Source organism: Chroicocephalus ridibundus, chromosome 6 (genome assembly GCF_963924245.1).
Source record: "Chroicocephalus ridibundus chromosome 6, bChrRid1.1, whole genome shotgun sequence".
Taxonomy (NCBI): Eukaryota; Metazoa; Chordata; class Aves; order Charadriiformes; family Laridae; genus Chroicocephalus; species Chroicocephalus ridibundus.
This window is the reverse complement of record NC_086289.1, coordinates 58,688,597-58,709,753: the sequence shown is the minus strand read 5'-3', so window position 1 is coordinate 58,709,753 and position 21,157 is coordinate 58,688,597. Positions and strand designations below refer to the sequence as shown.

Below are 21,157 nucleotides of genomic sequence, written 5' to 3'. Positions count from 1 at the left end.
GGAGAGCCAGGTCCAGAGCAGAGGAAAATAGCAAAATAGGGGTCTCGCAAACAAATCTCCAAGGCGCAAGATGTCAAGTGAAAAGATGCACAGAATTATTAAAAACAACACGGTGAAAGAGCTAGGGTGTAATGCTGCAAGAAAAGACACGTGTAACAAGACAGATTTAAGAAAGTCACGTCCCACTCTTGGTTTATATTATAAAAATCCTTGTTGAAAATCTCCGGAGACTCATTCCTGGAACACTGACCCCAAGCCTCCGGTGGTTTTGCTAGCTAGCTCATTCTCAGCCTCCCCACACCACCACCTTTTAATACCTCAAAAAACACCTTACTGGAGGAGATGAGACTTGATGCTTCATTATTCTGGAAAAGAGGGCAAACAGATATGCACGTTGTACAGTTTTCAAGTGGAGATCGGAAGGCTGCTCATTTCATCAGATATTCCATTTTCTTGAACCAAACAGATTTTGGAGTCCAAGAGCAGAATGAAATGTCTGCGTGGGTATTTTTTATTTTCTCCCTTTCTCCTCCCTCACCGCCCCTTTTTTTCTTTTTTTTTTTAAAAAGGCTCCTGTTGAGCAATAGATTTCCTGTGATTAGCTCACTTAGTACTGATTATAGCTCACTTCCTCCCAGGGATTAGCTGAAAGCAGCATTCTGACAAGCACCATTCAGATGGTGCTACCTAGCCACAGCTCACTTCCTGCCCCATCTCTAACAGCACGTTAGCTCAGCAATTTGAAATGATTTCAGCCCTGCAGAAAATTTCACAGAACCAGCAAACCTCAGACCGTCTTCTCCACGAAAAGCGAAACGCATCTTTTTTGGATGTTTTGCCTTCCAACTGGAAGCACCTGGATGGATGAGATTTATTTCAGCAGATGCAAAAAGGAGTTTTCTGGAACAGTATGAGACTACCTTCACAGACTGAAAATACTTATCTTTTCATTTCAACTCAGAAACACTGTGCGAAAAACCCAGCAGTGGCAGACAAAGAATTACTTTCTCGCAGACTTGGCAAATGCAGTCTCAGATCTTCTGCCTGCCAAAAGAGGAGTTGTGCAAACACAAGAACAAGAGTAACCTTGATAATGGCCCGTAAGAGCCAGCAGGATAATCTGTTCCACCTACGGTTATTAAAAACACGTGCAGATGCTCTCACGCAACACGCAGCTCTGAAAGCCTTCCCACCTCTAAAAGGCAGGCACCAAGCTCCACGGGACTTGTTGAAACATCTCTTTCCAGATTTAAGGGGTCTCAGATAAAAGTATTTAGTCAATGCTGAATCACATACCTGTGAAAGCTAACAGTTTTATTCAGGAAGCTATAACTAACCTAGGATACTCCAAACAAGCACACATCTCCCTAATTTACAAGCAGAAACAAGTAAGATACCCCCTTCAAATGATGCAGTTGAGAAAACAGATAAAAACCATCTGAGCCTGTCAAACATAAATTTTTCATGAAGGCAAAGGCACACATTAAGCAAACTGCTCGGCAAAGCAGAGCCACCACTGGAGACGATAAATTGCCAGCATTTGGTTTGGGTTTTTTTGCAAATTAACAGCCACAAGCACCATTTTCCTCCTTCAACCAGGAAGGCTACAACCATGAAGTTTATAAACAGGTCCTTTCTTGCTGTTTTCCCTTTACTGCTACATGTGACCGAGACAACACATAATACTCCCATTCTATCGATAGCATAGGAGAACCTCAGTCTTTTGCAAAAATCAGACTGGATGACACATGTAACATACCCAGCTAAATTCTTTCCATTTTGTCTTTTTCCTCAATTTCCTTATGATTTTCACTGAATCACACAAATAGAAGGGAAAATGAAGTACAGAGAAAAATAACTGCCGTTTAATTGCCAAGCGCAGAAGAGAGTTGGGGAGAAAAGAAGAAGGAAAAAAAAAAGCATGGTCAAACAGAAGAAATAAAAAAAAAAGCAGAAAGGAAACTATCTTTTGTTCAGAATAAGGAATAATCTCTCCAAAACTGTGACGAGATGTGCTTTCCATGAACCAAGTTACAGAAGACAAATATCCTATTCACGGGGTATTTGAAAGGGTTACTAAGGCTTCCTAAAGAAAAATATTCTTCAAACCCATTGCCAAAGTACATTACAACCTAAAGCAATTCAACTATTTACTCCTTAAGGCACTTAGCAGATGTGCAAAGTCTTGCACTGAAAAGGAGCAACCAGCCGGCGAAAACGTCATTTTAGAAATAAAAACAGATCCCAGTCTTCTAAGAAGCAACCAGCGGTAGACATCACCTTCTTATCTCCCAGACAGCCGCACACAAACAAGCCTACGGCTCAGGCACCCCCACCCCTCGGCGCAGGCACATTAAAGTACAACTTTCATATAATCATTGATAAAGAGAAGTGAAGCAGATAACCCTTCAAAGATTCTGGCAGCATTCCAGACTGGCAGATCAGGTTCACAAAGTCTGTATAGATAGCAAAAACAAACAAAAAAAAAAAACCAAACAAACAAACAAAAAAAAGAGACACAGCAATAGCAGAAATCTTGGTAAGGACAAATTTTTTCACTTTTTGAATTGGGGAGGGGGGAGTAATTTCTTAATTATCAGCTGGTATGTGACCAAAAAAAAAAAATATAACAGGGGAAAAAAATCAGAAGACACAGGCAAGAAAGATGTGCAAGAGTCCTGGTAAAAGCCCATTAGTGCATAGAAAATTTAAGCAAATGAATGGCACTTGACTTCACTGTATACTACAGCCACCTGTGAGTCTTGTGACACATCTCCACCTTCTCCCTTTAAGCCATGCATAGCAATCAACTCCCACCTGAATTGTCATTTCTGCTTCATAAAATAAATCTGGCGCTATTGAACTGTGGTGGCATATTTTACCACCAGTGAAGTAAAAACCTCTTCCGTGCTTTATCACCTCTGAAACAGCCCAAACACCACAGGTGACGGTACCAGATGGGCCTCCAAAGTGACTTCCCAACTGCCTTTATTTCCCATTTCTCTTAAGTTCGATGACAGCAGCGCACAGAAATGGGCCGGACGGCCGAGCTGATAGCTGCTGATGCCCATTTCCCACCTTGCTTGGAGAGGCAGCCCCTGCAGGTCCGCAGAGAGCAATGGAGGAGGAATTAAATCAAGAGGGATCATCCCTTTCCACCCTCTGCCGCAGGGCTGGGTTGTTATCGCCTACCAGCCGAATTCAGGCCACGCTTGGTTTTATACAGCCCACAGCCACAGTTTTCCCTCAACGAACCGTTGTGCAACGCTGCATAATGCTAACACGTACTCAAAGGTGTTTGAAAAAGCCTATTCAATCCTCAACAAGGAAATTACTTACCCCTGCTCTACCTACTTAAAAACCTGAGTCAACTAAAAGCAGACAAGACAGCCTGCAGCGCGCACAGCGCATGCAAATCCACGATTCAGGGTGTTTGTGCTTACTCATATTTCACTAACTAGAAGACAATTTTCAGCCTTTATTTCCATGAGCTGAGGGTTTCTAAAGATCAAAGGAGAATGGGGAAAAGGGCAAGCAGGGAAAGTTTACAAGGGGGGGCGGAGCGGAAAAAAAGAAGTCTGCATCTCATGTAGAGATTCTCTCTTAATTAAACCTGGCATTTACAGGCAGGGAGGGATCACACATTCCAGAGCAAAAGTTATTTGAATAAAGGGTAACCCGTACGAGGTACCTATACAGGTTGGTGCACTTCTATATTACTAACAGCATTCACAGCTGTTTAACCTAGACAATCACCACTCAACAGACCAATAATACCACTCTAAAAACGTCCAGCTACTGGTGTTGGGTGGAGAAATCACCAGTAGCTCTAATAGAAAGCAAAGATATTTTTTTTTAACCTCTGGAAATATTATTGGGCAACAGTAAGACAAGGCCGTGGCTTACCCATCCAGATTAGAGGTCCAGGGCTAACTGAAAGAGAAGAGGAAACACGCAGCGTGTACCAGGATGGCAAAAAAAAAAAACCAACCCAAAAGAATCCAAGATGAGGGGATCCGTCACTCCCTCATCACACTGGTAGAGCTGTCAAATGCCAGCTACGGAAAAAATTAAATAAGGGAAAAGAAGAGAGAAACAGCTCCCTGCAGAAAGGCTATCTTTTTCATATACACTCAGGACAGAGCTCTTTGTTTCTCGCTAGCGGCTGGCCAAGGCTTGCTTCAACCGCAGTCATTGCTAGCCGACAGCGGGAACTTAAGCTCAGCTCAGCAGCCCTGGGGGGGCCAAACCCTCAACTCTTCTTGCCGGGCTGGAAAACAGCACCAGCCTGACACAAAATGCCACAGTGGGAAATCCTGCCTCTTCCGAGTCGGTTTTCCCAGCCACATGCACACCAGCAGACATCAGTACAGCCCTGCCACCCAGGTGATCACAACCACTTGGAACGGTTCACCAGTTTGCCGAAACCCCTACAGGAACAGACCCGAGATCAAAACACTTATTTCTTGATACCCACACTGAAATATAAATTCACCCAGAAACAGCAAAGCCTACAAGAAATCAAATGTAGGATCTGTAAATACAAAAAGCATGGGAGCACGGCGATAAGTCTTTCAAAAAAAAAACCAAAAACAACCCACAAACCAAAAAACAACCAAATCAGAGATGGCTTGGGTGGATATAACTCATTTTCTAGGCATATTTTAGCAGTACCATACAGAAAACTAGGGATCATTTCTCCTAGGAGAATTATATTCCACTTGTGCCATGACAGACAAGTACAATGACTTCTTCGAACACTCAAACGCCTACACGAGAAGAGTTCCCTGCAGCATCCCACTTCTGCACCAGGCCACTTCACTTGCTGCTACCTGGGAAAGCTGTTCTTGGCTTGTATGCACAAATTGTTCCCTTCTTCTAAGCCCTCTTAGAAGCACACACAGAGCTTCTAGACTTCACTGTCACCAGAATAACCTACAAATCAGTGCAGTCGTGTCCAAGGCTGCTGACAGCTCTGCTGCCACTAATGGTTTTGCCAAGGTCTCGTCCCAACCCAGGGTTTTGCCCACATCAGCAAAAATGATGATTCCCACCCCCACCGCAGCCAGGCTGCTTTTGGTAACAGGAAAAGCACAAAGCCGTGCCTATTGCGGCAGTTACTTGAGGGGAAAACTGGGAACAGGGAATAACAGCAAACTAGCTTCCCGGCAAACAGTGAGCAATAGCCAGCCATAGAACTTGATGGGGAAGCAGGGCGTCCTATGAGTTTGGAAGCGAGACTGTCAATTTATATTAAAAAAAAACAAAACCAAACCCAAATATCAATGAGAAAGCAGCACACTCAGGAAGGGTCACCCCAGTACTTCTGTACCAACAGCAGCTCAGGACCATAGGATGGTATCAAGTCTGAGTGAAATACTCCCCAGAGCTCTGCAATGAAACCTCAACACTTCTGCCTGCAGCTACCTCCTACGAGAGTTCCAAGATTGTCACATTCTCAGAGAACTTCGTTACACTGCTGAAGTTTAAAGTTTTACAAATTTTATACAAAGAGACAAATGATTAGCAGTCAGCCTGTTTTCTCCTGCCATATTTAGCTCCATTAGCAGAGATAAAGATATCTAGATAGGGCACACAACCAAATTCTGCAGTCTTTGCGCACCACAGCCCATCGTTCCCCAGCAATAAACAGTACAAAAAGCACAAACTATAGCTGTCAACTCAAAGCGACACGAATTTCTAAAATCTCTACGTACATAAAATTTTGGACATGAAGACCCGCGTTCATCAACAGAAAAACAGCAAAGTGTAATACCGAGAACAACACAGGGAAAAGCGAGCGAGGCAAACTGGCTCTCTGTCATTCACCTGCCTTCACGCTCCAGAACTCTTCCTGGGGCGCTTCCTGGGAGGCTTTCTACTTGAAAATTACTTGCACACATACAACCAACATATTAATGTACGGTTTAATGCAGCAAATCCCTGAAATTTGGGGAAATGTTCTTCTATGTCTTTCAGGGAGCCAAAAAACTGGATGCCAGAATGAGTTTTTTAAACTCATTTTCTGGTTTTTTTTTCTTTTTTAAGTTATTCCTGGTAAAACTACTTCTCTCACTCTTCTTACTCACAAAAAGGTATTTATCTAAAATGCTGAAGAAATGAATCCAAACCAACTAGAACTGGGTGTGCAAGCTGCAAATCAAAATATATTTTTAAAAATCAGCCAAAAAAGCTTTAAAATTGTATCATAATTCAAAACCAGCACATCTTCACTCCTGAAATGCTGATGTGGAAACTAATTTTTGCCGAGCCTACAAAACAACTATAGATGCCAATAAGCAGGAGAAAAAAAAAAAAAAAGATAAAAAACCCAACCTCTTCTATGTATTATTACTACTATGTATGATTCTTACAGTTCACAAATCAAATGTATGATATAAATATCATAAACCTATGTGTATATAAATAAATGTACAACGGTTTAAACACCAATTGTGAGTTGTCAAACAAATTTACCAAAATTTTGAAGTGATGTAATACATCCTACCATTTTATGTTAGCACACTTCAGAGAAGTTAATATTTTATCCCTGCTTTAGTGATGGAGAACTAGACACAACTTATCCCTAGACATATACAACTGTTTACATAGGATGCTGCAGCACCAGGACCACAAATATAGATTTACAGCTCAAGAATAAAATACTTTTTAAAAAATAAAAATACAAAATGAAGAACAGAGTTACCAACTGAATAGACAAAAGGACTGTGAAAACTACACCACCACAGGATAACCAGGACTCTGTGAAGCAGAAGGGCTTCCAAAGGAAGCTGTCGAGTTAAAATAATGTGTAAACAATTGACAAAACATAATGTTGACCTTACAAAGCTGCAAAAGACTTTAAAAACCTACTTATAGCATTCTACAAATTATGACAGGAGTTTAATGCAGAAGCATATGTAAGAGAGCAAACATCTTGTGAAAGGTCCCTATTGCTTGTGACAGGTTGTCTTTGGGCATCTATCAGGTGCTTAACAATTTATACAAGATGTTAAGCAACTGTAAATGTGATCCTATTGAACTTATTATTCCAAGTGTTGCCTTAGGGTGTTTTGTACCATTAGTACTTCAGCTATCCCAGCTGAGCTGTAAGGCCTGGCCTGTCTAGGCAAGGACGCTGCAGTACTGCAGGGCTCGGAGAAGTTGAAAATTAAGTAGCACTTGCAGAGGTTTAAAATTAAGTAGCCTTTCCAGCTCCACAGACTGCAACTATGTACCGGTTCAATAGAGAACGAGTGAAATTCTTATGGGCAGAATCATAAGGTTTCAGTGAAATACCACAGAGCAAGAGTAAAGCTTCAGAAAATGCATTTTTATGAGGCTTAGGCATTTACAAATGAAAAGGATGAAGTTCTCAAACCTCACTCCGCCTTATTATCTTGCCTCCAACAACAGTTGTGCAATTATAACGCAGCTGAAGATGTCTGCGAGGAGGAGACTGAACTCACCTAAAACAGGCCTCAAAGACTAATGTCTACCACCTGCAAAACACAAAAACTCCTCCATGAAACCGAGGCTTCCATCCACGAGAGCCTCACATACACGCATAGCACCCCAATAAAAAAATTTAAGCTATCGACACTAACAGAAATAAGAGATAAGAAATCTACTGACTCTAATAGAAATAATACATAAGCCCCTTGTCTGAGGGGCTGTAATTCTGTTGCAAGGGATGCCTGGTAATAATACATGAAAAAACAGAAGACATGTTGATGTGCCATCAACACAAGAGCTCAAGACTTGGGTTACAGCATCACCTTAATCTCCAGCACTAGCTGAGCCCTAAATCACAGGAAGATGAAGGATAAATGAGGGAGGCACCACCACCACTCTCTGATTGTCTACTCCTTCACCTGGAGGTGCTGCAAAACAAGAGCACCGCAGGCAGCAGCTGAAGCAAGTCCTGGGCCACATCCCAGCTCCGGAAAGCCACCTAAGAGTCCTCACACTGAATCTGATATCCGTCAAGAAGAGACTGCAGTCAGTACCTTGGGCGAGACATCGATGGCCTGACCCCGCACAACAATTTTATGCCTACCACGTCTTCCTCTCTTTAATTTCAATACTATTAGCTGCTACTAATGAGTGTGAACATGCAAACGAGGGCATAAAACATTTTTGTTGCAATAAATCAGCATGAAAGACTTACAAATTATGAATTATTATGAAAATACGAATTTTTTTTTTAATACAAAAATTCCCCTCATAAAATTTATTGTAACTATGGAAAAAAGTTAACCCTGATATAATACCTTTAGAAGTGGTCAACTTTCCAAGAGCTTGTCATCTAAGGGAAAATTTTCTCAGGTCCTTTCAATTCTGTTAAGAAAACAGGAAGCGAATTTCAGTAAACCATTTCGAAAAAGAGTAAAACAGAGATAAAGATCTCTACTAAACTTGGCAACAAAATGAGAGACCACAAAATATCAGTTTGAGCAGTCACTTGCTGCTAAGTCTATCACTACACTGCTCACTGGGAAATGGACCATCATCCACCATTGTGCAGGTATGTATGAGCACATAGGCAGTATGTATGAAACTAAAAAGAAAGCACCCGTAGCTTGTTTAGGAAATCAAAAACACAAATAAAAGAAAGAGAATTAAAACCCCAAACGTTGAGGATTACTGACAAGTTATTTGACAACATGGCAAAACCGTTAAGAGAAAGCTGTTTCAGCAGCATAGGAAACACGATCGCTCTCGTTAATCAGAGTGCCACAGAACAAGAACATCTATTTTCAATCTGGACCAATATCCTTGAAACAAAGAGATTTTAAGATGCAGTTTTAAATTTAGAAAGCTGGCATCTCGCTTTGGCCCATGGGCTTTGAAAGGGCTAAGGAAGTAAAATACAACCATCACCAGTCACTTCGCCAAATAAGACCTGGTAGGAAAGTACTGCCAAAGACTTACTTCCAAAGATTTCCAATACCAGGGCAAGGAGGATCCCCAACAAGTCACGCTCAAAGTGTTACAAGACAAAAGTTGGTGCCAGCCACATCTCTGACAAGTATCTCTTAGCAGCAATGAGGGAATGGAAAAAATTTATTTAAATCCTGTTAGTGTTAATAGAAATTTTGTTTTGCTGGAGCAACAAAATCATCACTACCGTGACCTAAACCAAATTAAAAATCATTTCATCTTAGTATTTTCACCTATCCTTCATTCTTTTAGTTCTTTTAGTTTATTCCCCAACCCTTCTTTCAAATTTATTTTTTTAAGACACTAAAACTTTAGATGCTCCAAGCTCTAATAACATTCTAGATGTTACTAGAAGCTCTAGATAACTAGATGGTCCGAGCTCTAGTAACACTCTGTGGATGTGCTATTACATAGATTTACCAGGTGTCTTAACTCCTTCCGTGAGTAATACTCAATCCAGTTTTACCAAGCGCAAGCACATTTGCTCAGGCAGAGAATTATGCATCTCAGAAATAAAATATTTTACAGTGGAATAATTATTAATAAATAAGAAAGTCACAGCATCATAGAATGGTTTGGGTTGGAAGGGACCTTAAAGATCATCCAGTGCCACCTCCTGCCCTGGGCAGGGACACCTCCCACCAGCCCAGGCTGCTCCCAGCCCCGTCCAACCTGGCCTTGAACCCCTCCAGGGATGGGGCAGCCACAGCTTCTCTGGGCAGCCTGGGCCAGTGTCCCACCACCCTCACAGCAAAGAATTGCTTCCTCAGATCTCACCTAAATCTCCCCTCTTCCAGTCTAAAACCATTCCCCCTCGTCCCATGGCTCCCCTCCCTGATCCAGAGTCCCTCCCCAGCTCTCCTGGAGCCCCTTTAGGGACTGGAAGGGGCTCTAAGGTCTCCCCGGAGTCTTCTCTTCTCCAGGCTGAACCCCCCCAGCTCTCTCAGCCTGTCCTCATAGCATAGGTGCTCTGGCCCTCAATAAAATAAATGAATAAATAATTTTAAAAAAAAAAATAAGAGACATCACATCTGCACACTAAAACAGACAGCCCTGCTCGTGAAGAAAGCATCCAAACCAGCTGTACTGAACTATTCTGGATTTTCATTTTCCATTTGTAACAGCTGCCTGGAAAAATAATCTTACGTCTAAAAATCTCAACACCAGTCCCCTCCTAGAAAAAAAAAAAAAAAAAAAAAAAAAAAAAACCAAAAACAGTACTATAGCACATATATAAAATCCCTGCAAATAAGTCCAGAAGGGCTGGAAAGAAAAAGTAGCATTCACAAAAGCAATGAGTCACCAGCGCTGCCAACGCATACTTTGGTTACTGCGAAATACTCCTCATCCCACCGCTCTGCCGTACACTTTGCAACATGCCAGAAGCAAAAATCAGAAGGAGGTACTTGCATGAATTTCCTGACTGCGGCACTCAAGGCTCTCTTTACCACAAAGAATTACTTCGTAAGCTTGGACATCAGTATCAAAGAGCCTTGGCATGTTAGCACCAGATTAAAATTAACTGTTCTTGCTGCTAAATATCTTTGAGAATCTTGGACTTCACTTGCATCCTTGAGTGGAAAAAGCAAGGAGACAAGCAGAAAAGATTTTACAAAGTATTTCACACATGGTGATAACGTCCCAGCTCTGAAAATCAAACACTTCACATAACTCATTTTTGTAATGGTGACAGCAAGCATTTCACACATTGAGAAAAAGGTCTCTTTCAAAGTAATAAATCATTTAACATTAGAAACCTATTTTTTATACCACAGAGAATGATGTCAGTATTTTGTGACGGGATCTACAAATAAATACCCATTTGTTCATTTCATGTTTGATCTGAAATAACATTCCCAAAAGCTCAGAAACACACGTGAAAGAGGCAGGAAGAGCCGAAAGCCAGATACACAACTCGCCAGCTCGTACAAACAAGGCCCTCAGTGTCAGATCACCCAGCAACATTTTCAAGCCAAGTTTAACATCAGTGATTCCTTTTCCATCCATTTAGTTTCCTGCGGCAGATGACCGCAGACTCGGGATGCCACAGCGCTAGCTTGGAGCAAGTAAAAGCAACTGGTTTGGGGCCAGGGGAGAGGGCAAGACCCTCTCCTTTCCCCCTCCAACCCAAACTCTCATATTTACCTAGGTGTAAAGTGAAGCAGCACCCTTACAGTCGCGTATTTCTGGTCTAAATTAGTGGCAGCAGGTGGACTTAACAGCATGGGAAAAACCTCAAGCACCCAGCGTATTTAACACTAGTATAAAACATCAAGTATTTCATGAACCGCAACCAACCTGTTGGCCCAAAGCGAGCAAACGTGGTAACAGCCACCCGAGATCATGTAGGAAGTCAGCCAGGTTCAGAAGACGACTCAACCAAGATCCAAACGCTTTGAAGCTGCCCAAGCTGACCACTAACCCCATCATGATGTTCTGTTTTCCCAAACTACACGAGCTGCAAAACTGAAGTCACATCCTTTTATGCCACCAAGTAGCTGCTGTTGAACTCGGAAGTATCTCCTGGCACACTCGTGGCACACCAATGCAGGGGTGGGAAAACTGACGTAGCATACACATTTAGAGCAATGTTTCAGTGTGAATTGGCCAAAAAGAGATTATGGACATGTAGCTGGGACTCTCTATGGATGACTGTTCTCACCCTTCCATCCTTTCTCCTCCTGGTGGCATTTCAGGCAGCCTCCAGGCTGTCGGACCGATGTGACCTGCCTGTAACAGAAGAGGGAGATCCTTTCTACGACCTCCTAAATTCCAAAGAGGCCCTTTTCAGCAACACCTGCAGTTGGGCCAGAAATCATTTTTCCTTTATTCTGATATCCTGAATCCTGGCAAAAAGGTCAAAAAATGTTTTAATTCCTTATCCTACAAATTCCTGACTGGTCAAACAGCTTAAAACAGAAGAAAACGTTGAAAGACTCTTAAGTTTCTTCTCCTTTTACCTTTTAAGCAATGTTTTGGAACTTTAAAAGTTGCTGACTTTAATGTATTAACCAAATTTATTAAACAGTTTATTTTTTTTTAACACCCTAAAGCAGATAATACACCAGCTGAAGCATACTTTCAGTTCAGCCCCTTCCAATGAGCTCTTTCCACAAGAAACTGCCCAGCCGGCTTCTGTCTGACCTCTGGGCAAGTGAAGCCCAAATTCCCAGAAGACTCCTCTAAAAGAGGGTTGCCTTTTGCGGTAGGCAGGCTTAGGTGAAAGATATTTTCATTCCTCCAGGTTCTCATTTTCTGAGACTTTTTCAAGAAAGGGCTTAAACATTCAAAGGTAGTTTTAAAAAGCATCTTCTAGAAACAGCCTTTTCTCTCTTTTGTCCAAGAGATACCTCTGTTATTTAAAGCAGTTCTAGAATGATTGTAAATGAAGAACAAATACGACTTCAGAGTAGGAAGTATTACATTTGTTTCCAAAGTAAACCCTGCATTACTGGATAAAATTCTAATTTCACTCAATAAAGAAACTATGGGAAAACATATGCTGACAGTTACAAACTCCTGTGGGTACGCGCTGAGTCAAACATCCAACACCTAAACAGGAAGCAGAAAACTTCAGAAAAAAAAAAAAGTAGATGTTGAATTGGAAAGGCTTTTTAGTGTATTTCCATCCCTTAATACACCTGCCAGCTGCTCTCATTCTGGTTCATATTACGCTAAATCCCTTTCTTAAGATGGTACACCCCTTTTAAATCACCGTTGCCCTAACGCATTGGTTCCTTCCTACAGCTCCTTTTCTTTGAAATGAAAGCACAGAATCAGAAAGAATTAAACCCGTCTTATCAAAATAACTCCTTTAAAGATAGGAGACAATTTTTGCTAATTGGCAGAGAGAACAGCCCTGACCAAAGATTCAAATCCAGGACAGTTGTTGGCAGCAGGTAACCACATATCTTCCAGCACAACATCCAGTATTTCAGTGACAAACTCCTGCTGCTTAAACATCCAGCTTTGGGCAAACTTGTCATCGCCAGAGCTGCACCAACACCAGGGCTTAGATCTTTCGGGAAACGACAACCTATCTATTATACGAAGTACCTACTACTTTCTAGAATCTTAAAAATATTTTAAAATGTATGAACAAAGGTTAGATACATCAATTTGAGAATTTCAAAATCCACTTGTCTTGCCTAGAGAAAAAAAAAAAAAAAGGCGGCTCGCCAGTAGTTCGTAGAATAGTTCATAGAATAATTTGGGTTAGAAGGGACCTTACAAGGTCATCTAGTCTAACCTCAATTTCTGAAGCATTTCAACATAGCATAACCTCAGCCTTTCAAAAGCATAAGGAATTCCTTTTGTGAATAGGGTGTGTCTAATTACCCAAAATTTATCTGAACAGCAAAACTGAAACTCCTGTCAATTTTAAGGCATCTTCCTAAGATTTACATCTCTGCCTGCCTGCCAGGTGAGACATTTTCAAAGTCTCATTAAGCCCCATGCCCAGCTGGGAAAATAGAAGAGAAAATAGGAAGAACAATCAACTTAAAAAAACTGGCAAGTCAGATACAGAATTGGGTCCAAAACCAATGTTTCCAGCTCTCGGTTACAGACAGTGTCCACTACATCAGTCAAAATACAAGCACTAAAATGTGTATTTTCCAATTAAAGTAAGGCACAACTTTATGTAAAATCATGCTCTGAGATCTCACAAATCTTGAGAGGTGAAGGAAGGCTTGAATATAACCAGTGAGCTCCATCTACACCTCACAGTCTGGGCCCTAGTTAGGTAGGTCACTTGTACATCTCCAGTTCGCACCTGAAAACATCCCCTACCTCTTACCACCTGCATTTACATGAAAATACGCACTTTCTAAAAAAAAGAAAAAAAAAAAAAGAAAAAAATCTTACAACACAGCAACCTCAAGACACCCTAATTCCAAACAGCAAAGCACAGTAAGAATCCTTAGGCCTTCAGGGAATGCTGCGGTGTTTCCTTGCTAAAAGGAAACCGCCTTCAAAACGGGTCCTGCCTTCAAAACCCGTGCCTTGCCCAGGGTTTTCTTGCCCTTTGCCAGCACCCTGGACCCCTTTCCTCTTCCCCACCTACTGCCTACCGTCCCCCTGCACAAGCCCGGCTGCCATCCCACCATGTCAGTGCCCAGAGCTTCCCCTCTTGCTGGCGCACGCCCGTCCATGGCCTCGGTATGCCAGAAGGCTGGAGAAAACACTCATTTTTGTCTAACAAAGTCCTGCAAATACTGAAAGCTCACAGGAGATGCAGCCTCCTCCATGGTGCTCCCCCGGTCAAATTGACCTTGCCGAGATGCAGAATCAATAATGCAGCACCTGGCGGGTGCTGTAGGAGGACTGTATTGTTCCTGAGAGTCAACCTGGTAGCTCAGGCTGGCACCCAAGCGCTTGGAGCGATTAGTTATCTTTAGCAGCGCTGCACTTGATGGGGCAAGTGGTAACCTCAGCGTTTGCATTGTTAAATTTCACTGGAAGGGTACGTTCAGTTGCTCTTACTACCACAGCAGGTAGAGAAACCTCTCCAAGAGGACGTTGTGCAATTACAAAGCTCCCATCAAGTTTTGGGCCAGGCAGTCAGATTTGATTTAGATTTAGGAAGGAGGTGTCTCCTTGGAAAACTAAAAATTGAGCTTGCTGTAGCCTTTCTGAATCTCTCTCCTAGTCCAAGAGAGTGCTTCTGCTTTACACAAGAACAGAGCAGAACTGATGGCAGCAACTACGTTTCTAGAAAAAGAAGGGAAAGCACCGCAACCGCCTTCTTGTGGCAACTCGATTGCCTTTCCCCAACTGCCAGCAGAAATACAATTCATTAGGATGCATGCTAATGAAACACCTGGCTGCTGAAGACCTCTCCTTGCCCTTGTTCTCCCCATCCCCACGCCTCCGCTACCTTCTCCTGGATGCTCCGGTGAGCCAATTCACTTTCAAAGCTTTCTCCCTGCCTCCCAGTTCCTGACCCCAGGACTTGTATCTCTGCTGGTGTTATCACTGGGACCGGCCATCTAGAACAGCGTCTCTGTAACTAGGGGTTGTTTTCAGAACAAATAGCTTTTTCTTTGTTGTGGCTGACACACAGACTCGTCAATAAATGTGCGTGTTGTAAGAAACAAGAATGTACTGGCACAAAACTCGCAGGGAAGCTCCCAGTGCCTCAGAAACCTCCTAATGCAGAAAACAGATAGAAGGTAGACAAAAAAAAAAAAAAAAAACAGAAAAAAAAAAACAACACCAAGACTGACGCAAGAACTCTGAAGCAGAAGTACCTCTTATTAGTACAACAAGTAGACCTAGATTCAGATCCCTAAGGCTTTCCATACCATCACAAGAACAAAATCTGCAGCACCTTAACACTTCTCCGAAAGTTACTTAGAAACCAAAGGTGCTTGAATAATTTTCTCTTTGAAACATAACAAAAAGGCTGACTCAAACAACACAAGAGTTTTTAAAAGGATAGATTTTAAAATAAGCACCAGATTAGACCTGCCATACATGGTCAAAGCATTCACCCATCCACGCCAGCATCCCTCCCAGAGAGGGAACATGAGCAGGTGCCTCCAGAAAGAAACTCCCCCAGTTGGCCAAATGTCCAAGCTGTAACTTGGTACGAATTTCATCCCAGTAAATCAGCCTCTGACAAGCTGCGCACAGCATCTTGGAAAGCACACGCCTCGGATGCATTGAAACATGTTGCACTGTGCTAAGAAGTGCAAGATGTAGAGACAGAGGCATTATTCCCCATTTCATAACCCAACTTTTTTTTTTTTTTTTTAAACACCTATGTCTGCACAAAGCCGAGTCAAATACCACAAACAACTTAGAGTAACTGAGATCTTTTGTGTTGTCTTTCTCAAGTATTTCTGTTCTGGCCTCAAGAACTGAAATATCCAACCACTGAACTTCACAGTAAGGCTTTTCCTTCCTCTAAAACATTACTCGGTGAATTCTTTTTTAAAGTGCACCTATTATCTTAAAGATTCTACTCAAAAACTCATAACACAAAAGCGTTTCATTTTTACATTTCTATGTTGCTCCTATTTCAGTCTGTAATAAAGAAACAACTAATTTGTCGGTTCTCTGGTAATATAAAACCGGCACAGCTCATTTTGTTACACACAGGAATTTCGTAACCTGCCTCCCCAACATCTCTGCGAGTTAAATGACCTCCATCTCCTAGATGAAGAAACGGAATCACAAAGTAACTAGTCCCCGGTTTTTTAGGGAGGTGCCACTCCAGGGCTCGCATTGTGAGGACACTCCATGCTGCAAAGCATGACTTTCACAAGAGCAGGCCCACTTTTTCAAGAACAAAATGCGCCCCCGAAAATGACAAAACCAGAGAAAGACAGAAATGAGAAGATTAAAAAAAACCCACAACACACCATGTTTGGATTGCACCTAACATTGCTATGATTGCAAGACCTCCAAATTAATGATTATTAAAATGCTGTGATATCTGGACTGTCTTCACTTGCCGTAAGGCAGCACGTGAACCGGTTTATTTTGGCTACTGGCAAAGTGCGACGTTGCTCCTTGAGATCCCGCTGATGAAGTCTCTGCTCCCAAACAAACCTTTGGGCAGTTGCTCGTACCTACCAGGCTAAAACCAACTCTGTTCTCCCTGCTCCTTGAACAGCTTACTGTTAAACAACTAAGCCGTCCTGTGTGGCTTCGACAGAATAAACACAAAAAGCAGTAATAAAAATAAAGCAGAAAACAGAGGGTGGAGAAAAAACAAGCAGGTGAAGGGCATGAAGAGCAACAGTTTGTAAGTGGCATGGAAAGACGCGGGCTAATGGCCACCCAGGTATGACAGCAGCTGCCAAAGCACCGCTGCATTTAAGAACCCGCTACATCGCCTCCGTATGACGGGGAGGGCTCCGCGCTCCCCGGCTGTATTTGAACACCATTTTTGATGTGAGGACTTATAACCAGATTTATATCCCCACCGATGTCTCCCCCCCCGAGATTAATGAGGTTTTAACCAATTTCCCAAGGATTAAGAGAGACACCCCACCCCACCCCCACGACCCCCCAGGGCGGGGATGGGCCCAGGCGGGGCCCACAGCGGCCCAGCTCCGGTCCCCACCGCCGCCCTGCCGAGGCCGGCCCGGGCGAGTCGCCCTCGGCCCGCCCGGCTGCCTGAGGCGGCGGGGCCGCGCTGCCGGAAGCTCCCTCAGGCGGCGGGGGCAGGGCGGGGGGGAGATCCGCCGCAGGCCCGGCGGCCTCCATGAGGGAGGGACGGCGCAGGTGGGAGCGGACTCACCGGGCCGCCTCGGGGGACGGAGGGGGTTCAGCGGGCGCGGCCTCTGCGATGGCGGCGGCGGGACCCACCGAGGAGGCGGCGGCAGGAGCCGGAGGGGGAAGCGGAACCGCCGCGCCGGGCACCGCCCACACGACTACAACTCCCGGTAGGCACCGCGCCCGCGCAGGAAGTGGCGAAGCGGCGGCGCGCAGAGGATTGTGGGAGGGGCAGCCGTGCGCTTGAGAGGGAGGGGTGGGCCCGCGGCTCAGGCTCACCACTGAGGGCAGGGAGGAATAGATTATATACATATATAAGTTTTGTTTTTCTTCTAGGGCGGTGTTTTTTTTCTGGGCGCCCTAGGAAAAAAAAAAAAGAGGCCCACCGCTACCAAACTGGCTCGCCAGCAGTGCTGCCTCCAGCTCTGGGGCACCAACAGCAGAAGGACACGGAGCTGTTGGAGCGGGGCCAGAGGAGGCCCCGGAGATGCTGGGAGGGCTGGAGCCCCTCTGCCGTGAGGACAGGCTGAGAGAGCTGGGGGGGTTCAGCCTGGAGAAGAGAAGGCTCCGGGGAGACCTTCCAGCCCCTTCTGATCCCTAAAGGGGCTCCAGGAGAGCTGGGGAGGGACTCTGGATCAGGGAGGGGAGCCATGGGACGAGGGGGAACGGTTTTACACTGAAAGAGGGGAGATTTGGATAAGATACTACGAAGAAATGCTTTGCTGTGAGGGTGGTGAGCCCCTGGCCCAGGTTGCCCAGAGAAGCTGTGGCTGCCCCATCCCTGGAGGGGTTCAAGGCCAGGTTGGATGGGGCTTGGAGCAACCTGGGCTGGTGGGAGGTGTCCCTGCCCAGGGCAGGGGGGTGAAGTTTAACTAGATCTTTAAGATCCCTTCCAACCTAAAACCATTCTATGATTCATGCTGTGTTTTAGTGTCTCCTCAAGGTCCACACCAGCTCACTGAGGTAACAGGGCTGGTGGCAGCCAGCCCACTCTGCAACAAGGAGGCTGGGAAGGGTGTCTGAGCATGCTTAGCGTTCCTTGTCTGTGCTATGCTCATTCTTGCCCTGGAAGTAATAACTGTAAGGGGCTTGGTTTTGTATCAGTACAGCTGACAACAAATTAACCCTTCTCCCACCAACTTTTCAGGTCCAGGAATTCAGCAGTACTGGTGAAAGCTGCATGTGTTAGCTACAGCAGCAGGACACACAGCAGGTCTCCACATTTCCACTTCCTACCATCAGCGATCTAAGTCACTGCTCAGATGCCTGGGTTCCAAGAGATGCGGTAGTAACACAGCTGAGAAAGCAGTGTACTTGCCCTCAAGGCTTCTCCCCACAAATTCCTGTGACACATTTATTCTTCCAGATGACTTCCACAAACATCCACCTGCCCTGCAGCTTGGGCCTCATCTCCTCTGTCAGTCCAGGCTTGAAGCAATACCTGATTTTTCCTTCAGAAGGAGGAGGACATGCATCTATCAGCTCCTTTTCATAAAGGTCTTGGGGGCAAGTAGCAGGCTTGCTCTACAGCCCCAAACCTCCATGGTAGGTCCAGGCACAGAGTGCAAATCAGACTTTCCAGCTTCTGTTGCTTTCAGCCAACACTTGCTGGCTCTTCTCACTGACTTTCCACAGAATTACTGCACAGCCAATGGCCACAGAAAACTTTACCCTGCAAGACCTGCCTTATTCCAGCCCCGTTCTTCCAGGAACAGTACTCCATAGTGACCCTGCTGTGGCTGCTGGACACTGCTTCCTACAGCAGGCAAGGCTTCCCTTCTCTTTGCATATTGCTTTGTTACTTTCCCATTCTGGCTCAACTCTGTATTTGATCCTCCCAGGATCAAGCTTTGCTAATTCATCTCTGCATGTACCTCTCACGAAACCACAGCAGATTTCTGAACTTCACACTTCCCTCAGCTCTACTTCCCTTCCCTATAAGATGAGCTTACTTCTCCTTGCTGCTTTGCCCTTGTACCCCTAAACCCACTCAGCTTCTGATCCAAACCATTTTCAGAATCCTTACCCCCCCCAATTCTTCTGTCTCCCTCCCCAGGCACATCTTTTTAAACAAACTAGGAGGGGGTTTTTGTTTGGGTTTGTTTGGTTGTTTGTTTTTTTTTTTATACCCATTCATTTGTGATTCAGAAAGTCTTAATACAGCCTTTAACACCCCTGCCCCTTCCCCTTTTCTTTCATTGCTCTAATTCCGTCCTTACACACATTAATGATGGATTTGTTTGTGTCCGACCCTACACGCTCCTGCTGAGAACTTACAGCCACCTCATTTCTGTCTCCAAAGCTGCCAGAATTTTTCCACAGGGAAACATCTGCCTTACAGCTCCTCAATATCTGCCAGCGATCCCAGTAGGAATGGCACCTGCATCCTCCTGCGTCTAGCACACCATCAGGGCATGCCTGATAAATGCAGTGCTTATTTAATGACAGTGGTTTCTGGTATGGGAGAGAAAGTTTCACTGGAAAATACCTTCATACTTAACACTACGATAGTTATTAATTATTTACAACTTTTAAAGAAAAACCTGGCTACTGTATTTATAATGCAAATGCTATGGATTTAATAAATGGCAAATATTTGCTATTTGCCATAACAAAAAACATCCATTGAGAAGTTCTGCAATTTCTCTCACATTTTACATTAGTCAGGATCAATGTTACTCAAGTTCAGCTGAAAAGCTTATTGGTGGGATCCTGATGGGGTTTAGATACACTTAGTGAACCACGTGCCGGCCAAATTGATGAGTGTACATTGAAACTGTTCTAAAGTCAACCATTTGGTTAATACTGACAGTGCTAAGCTCCCTGTAATTCAAGCCCCTTCTGCCTCAGTTTCTCCTACTGCATCTTACCACTAATGTGGGTTTCCATTCTCACATCCTCACTTTTACAGATTTCCAAATCTTACATGTTTTTGCCACTTGCAGTATTTTTTCTCATTTATCCAAAGGACATTACCATTTCCTTTCACCAGACTATTGTATCAGGCAGTTCAGCTAAGGAATTCTGCCTGTGATTTTCAACTGGTAGGTGTTATCTGCTGTTAAAAGAAAGAAAAACCACAACAACAAACTGTGAGCTTCCAGGTGATAAAGACCTGCCAGAGCTGAGTGGCAATCTGGGATATTGCCATTCCAAGGGTCAGACTGCAACACAGAATGACCTACCTGCAGAAGAGAGCCAGCGTAAGAACAAATTTAACTCTGGGAATTAAAAATCCCACTCAGAGACAAGCGTTGCAATACTGGTCCACAGCCCTGCCGCGCTGCTGTGGTTAAGCAGGCCGCCAGATCTCTCTGCAATTGTTCTCTTTAGTTTCTCCCTTCCCCCAAGCAGATGCAGTGTGTGACGCCTCTGAGGTAGCAGATGAAGTATTGGCGCAGCCATCATCATTCAGCACAGTCAAGGGAGAACAAGAGCCCAGTGTCAGAGCACTTGCCAACCTGTCGTGGGCGAAGTCACAAGACGAGCTCTCTATTGAATTCCATCAGAAGCAGAAGAAAGATGCCCAAGGGATCCTGAAGCTACAGCTGGACAGTGATGAAAGGCCGATTCTGCTGATGAGAAGTCTTGGCTGCACACAGAGCCCTCAAAGGAAGTCAGAATTTGAAAACCAGAATTTTCATTCACCCCCCTCACACATGCACTCCCACAAATCACCTGCTTTTACTAACTTACTCATGGTTTATAGGGAATAAAATCTATTTTCTCCGTAACAGTCCCCTGGAGCTACCGCAAGCTTATAACGCCACCTACTGACAATTAGAAACAGCAACCGAGCTCTTCTGTCAATGCAGAGCAACTCAGGTTTTCCATTAAGTAATTTCCTCTGCATTTCCTTGTATTTATCAACTGTTCTGACGGCTGAATGCAAGTCTTCTAAATATTTGCTTCTTTTCACCAGTTTTTGTCTTCCAAGGATTATTCTTTCAGCTTCTGGTACAGGGAGAAATTTCTTTCAAATTTTTTA

The 21,157-nt window shown here is 43.9% G+C and overlaps 1 protein-coding gene across 4 annotated transcripts in view; it reads right to left on the bottom strand.

Annotated features, from left to right (window-relative positions):
* Nucleotides 1–17,323, bottom strand: part of PAK2 (p21 (RAC1) activated kinase 2) — a 48,404-nt gene extending 31,081 nt beyond the window's left edge. For 2 of the 4 annotated variants that reach the window (XR_010071764.1, XM_063339960.1), the window contains exons 1-2: nt 17,195–17,303; nt 8,274–8,340 (exon numbers count right to left, since the gene is read on the bottom strand). The gene's annotated coding sequence lies outside the window, so the exon portion shown is untranslated. Of the gene's footprint in view, nt 1–334; nt 538–8,273; nt 8,341–17,194 lie in introns of those variants that run through there. The other 2 variants (XM_063339961.1, XM_063339963.1) reach the window with 2 other exon arrangements.
* Between the last annotated feature and the right edge of the window lie 3,834 nt (nt 17,324–21,157).